We start from the raw sequence: 4,724 nt of genomic DNA on the forward strand, positions 1-4,724 counted from the left end.
CGTATAGCTCATTCATTTTGCTGTACAATAGAAACTAACACAACATTGTAAAGCAACTATAGCCCAGTAAAAATCAAATAAATAAATAAAAATAAACTTGTTGACTCCATGGTGAAAATTCTATGGTTTGTGCTGCCCTTTAAGCCAACACCACCCCACCCCCCCAGTTACCCGGTCTTCGCAAAGCCACATAGGAGGATTCTGGGCCTGAAGTCGTCCCAAGACTCCAGGGAAGAAACCCTAGTATTGTACCAATGATGGCAGCCGTGGTGTTCTCTTATCAGTTGTTCTTCTCCATCAAGGTATTTTTACAATATGTTACAAGCAATCCCTATCTCTCCAGAAGAGCTTAATGCATAGAGTCTTCTCTAGATGTACAAGTGCTACTCACCAATCAAGATATCACAAGGTGAATGAAGGGAATTAGGACTCTAAACTATGTGAAAGGATAAGAATACGGATAATACCTACCATTTTCCGAACGCGCTTATTCCCTAGATACATTCACATGTCCATTATCTCACTTAATTCTTACTACGACAACAAATAATGGGTATTATCATTTTTGTGGTTAAGGAAATGGACGTTTACGCATATTGAGTGAATTACCATAGAGCTGTAAGTGAAGGAAAAGGATGCAAAGACTGATCTGCTGGCCTCCAAAACCCATACTCTCTCCTATTGACCCAAATAGCTTCCAGAGCAAAGGAGAGATTTCCTGCTGAACTCTTTACTCACGACCACTAACTAGAGGGGAAAAAACTGAAATGTAGTGCACTAGTAAATTGCCTCCTGGAATTTTTTCTTGGGCAGCTTCAAAGGCAGTGGCTTGTGCAGATTTTGCAAATGACAGAATCCTTTACCCCTCATGTAGGTTAGCATAGCTCCCAGAACATTATAAATACCCGGTAAATATTTGGTGAAAGTTAGTGAATAAATTCAGATGCAAATTGGCAACCTTTTCAGAGGATAAGATATTGTTCATTTCTTCTATGAGATCACACAGGATTTAGTTGGGGGCAAAGCAGATAACCCCAGGTAGTATACTAATAGCAGGATCCCTCAGCGAAGCAGGGAAGGGATGCTCATCATTGCAGGGCTCCATGCCCCGACGGGGGTGACAGTTTTTAAAGAATTAGTTGTAGGGCAGCGACCACCAATGCACATATCTACCAGGTAAAGCTTTCAAATCTTTAACCCTTACCAAATGATTCTCTGAGCCTCTCCCCAACCACACTTTGTCCATTCATGTACGCATCCAGCTAACATACACGGATCCCTACAAAGAGGCAAGCTGTGTTCCGAATTCTAGGGACATAAAGATGATTAGGCATCAGTCCCTGCCCTCAAGGGGACAGAAACAGTAACAGGAGAAAGATATATGAAATAAGCACGCTAAACTCTTATAGGAACTGTGCACATTTGCCATGTAAGTGAGGAACAGCTCAAAAACAGAACCGTAAATTCTACCGAATGAGAGGAGAAGTGGGGCCAGGAGAGGCTTCAGGAAAAGGAAGCTTTTAAGGACCGGGTAGGTGCTCCCCATTTTGGAGGAGAGGGTAGAAGGCAGGTGAACAAAGAGGGATGTTTCCAGATAGAAGGAGTAACACGAGCAGAGGTGCAGAGCTGCTGAACCACTGTGGTTTACAACAAGTTAACACAGGTTGGTTCAGTGGCTACTTTTCACCGTGAAGAAATGGCCATGCGTCAAAAACGTAATTCGACTGAACAGGAAGAGCGTGGATCGGTGCCTTCCTCCCCCGCCGTGGGCACTGGCATGGCCTCAGCTGCAGGACCCTCCACAGACTCCCAGGGTTGCGCCTGCTTCTGGACAAGCTCTCGGCAGGATCTCTGTTTCAGCCGCGCCAGCACCGCACCTGGGCCGGGTCGCCAACCTCTCTGCTCATCAAGCAACAGATGAAGCTTCCCCACTCCTGCCTTGTCACCCTCCGCAGCAGCCTCCATTATCTCCCTCCAACTGTCTCGTCCTCATCCCACCTCCATGTCCTCTCTTTGGTGGAAGCCTCCAAGTAGCTAATGGGTACCTAGGTGCCATCTTTCATGTGATCCAATAGAACTAACTGAGGTCCGGGTGGAAAAACAAGCAGAGAATTGATGCATCATTGAGCTAAAACAAAACTGAGTCTCTGGGAGTTTTGTATGTGTGTCTTTCCCAGGTTCATACACGAGATAAGAATAGGAGGTAAATAATTAAGGGATAAGTTTGAGTCCCTGAACCTTGTATACTTTCCCCCCATCATATATTTATTTTGTACCCATCACTTAATCTCCACAAAGAGAAGTCCCCAGTAGGGAAATCCTCTAGGAAAGATCATGTGAGAGGATGATTAAAATTTTGATTTGATGTACTTTTACATCTGTGTTTCAAGCTTCTCTAGGTATAAGTATCTTGGAAAGACAGGATTTCCAAGTCTAAATGTCAAATCAAGTTCAAAAATAGCCTACTGGAGTGTTTCCCTCAGGCAAAGCAAATCCCCCTACAAGTCCAACACGTCAGGAGCATGCGAAGTTTAAAACAAGGGCGGATAACTCTAAAATAAAACCCCAAACATTGGCAGCCTGTGAAGATTTATGGTTGGCCACGTATTAGGCGATTCTATTTTCAGCACATTCTTCCCAAACAAGGGACTTTCTACATTTGCAAAGAGCTATCCTGGATAGTCATCAAAAAGTAAATATCATGAATAAAGATATACAAAAATAGAAGTATAGTTTTAAAAATGATAATCTAAAAAACAAAAGTTCAGGATAGTTGTATTTCATTACCACCCACACTTATGGTTTCCCTTTCTTTCCTTTTCAATGCTCAAAGGTCTGTATACCTCTAAGAACCGTGGTGTCACTTCACTTTAGTCTTCAGCACTGTCCCCTAGAGTCAGGAAGGATCTGAAGAATCATTTCACCCAACCCTTTCATTTCACACATAACCAATTTGGCAAATTATATGGAGCACCTGCTACCTAAGAGGCAATGGACCAGGGCTGGAGGAGAAATTCTAACACAAAAACTATGTGATTCCATGAGTCATCTAACAAAAATAATTTCATTTCTGCCTTGAAGAAGTTTTACATTTATTTGAGGAGACTGATAACATATACATAAGAATAAAGCAGAGAAGGATAACTGTAAAAAGACTGATTCAAACCAAGTGCAAATGCACAGATGAAGGAATTTATTTTAACCGGTGGCATGTTACAAGGATTTGGAGTAGATCTGAAGCACGGATGTATTTTCACTGGATATAAGGTATTTTCCATAGATGGAACAGTGTTGGTAAAGGTTCATAAAGAATAAACAAATAAGTGTGCTTCAGGAGCTCTGCAGATTGATTTGTTAGAAGCAATGGAAGAAGTGTCTGAGGTTGGAAAGGCATAGGATCAGACCAGGTGGAGAAATCTCCTTTTTTTTTTTTTTCACTATTTTTTATGGCATTTTGTATTAAGTGGAATTTTTGATTGGAAAAAGCAAAGAGAATAGAGATTATGTATATGAAAGCATCAAGTCCAAAACTGATTCGGGATGAGGGCCTCCTAATATTCAGAATTCACAGTAAGGATGCTCCTAAATGCAAGTAGACAACCTCAACTTCAACAGGTAAGTCAACTTACTAGCTCATGCAAAAAAGACACCCAGAGATAGGTAATTCCAGGATATGTTAATTCAGGGGCTTATCAAATTCATCAGGGAAGCTTTTTTCCCATTTTTCTCTATTCTGTCGTCCTCACCGCATTGGGTTGAAGCTCCCTTCATGTCACAACGTAGCTTCTGCCGTTCTTGGTGTCATCCCATGTACCACAGGATCCAAGTAAGAAGAGAGACTGTTTATTCCCTGGGTTTCCTCTTAAGAATGAAGCGATCCTTCCCAGACGCTCTCCAGCTCACTTCACATTAGCTAGAACTAAATTATACCCTCATCCCCAAATCCATCTCTGAAAGGCAGTAGGATAAACAAAACTAATCAGGATTTTACCGTTGAGTCACGGACGGAGAAGTGAACATCCAAACAAAGTTGGGGCTTTCGAGCAAGGAAAAAAGGAAACTGGCTTCTGGGAAGCTAACGCATACTGCTAAGTGATCAGAGCTGTTCCCAAAATCATGTTCTATGAGATGGTAAAGCCAAGGCCCCTCTTTGGAACAATGGTTCATCCACAAAGGCTGAAGAGCATGAAGACTGGGACCCCTCTAGGCAGCACCAGGCCTGGTTTGGTTGACGAAGCTTTGGGACTGGGACCTTGGTCCCTTCACATCCTACTCAAACCACCAGGCCATCAGGCGCATGCGGGGGAGAGGGGCAGAGAGAGGAAGCAGTTCAAGGTGCAGGCAGAGGCTGAGAACCCTTTAGAGAAGATGACTGGAGGTGGGAGTGGGGTTTTCTCTGCCTTCCTTGTGTTGGCAGGAGCCCCATCACCTCATTAACCAATCTTCAGCTCTAGGAGGGTAGGTCTTTTCCCAATTGCATGCCTCTTACTGGCCACATAATGCTCAATACATATATTTCGAGAATGTCTTGAATCAATGTATTATTTTCTCAATTACTTTGTTTCATAACACGATGTCAGAATTCCCACTGCCTCAGGGAAGGTAATGTTTTGGTGAAGGTAACGGTTGCATCCTGCGCCAAAGCCCTATCATCTGGGACCCAAATCGACTTCCATAATCATATGTTGCTACACTGTCATTTTAGTAAGGTGATGATGTTTTGT

This window comes from Hyperoodon ampullatus (assembly GCF_949752795.1).
Source record: "Hyperoodon ampullatus genome assembly, chromosome: 2".
Taxonomy (NCBI): domain Eukaryota; kingdom Metazoa; phylum Chordata; class Mammalia; order Artiodactyla; family Ziphiidae; genus Hyperoodon; species Hyperoodon ampullatus.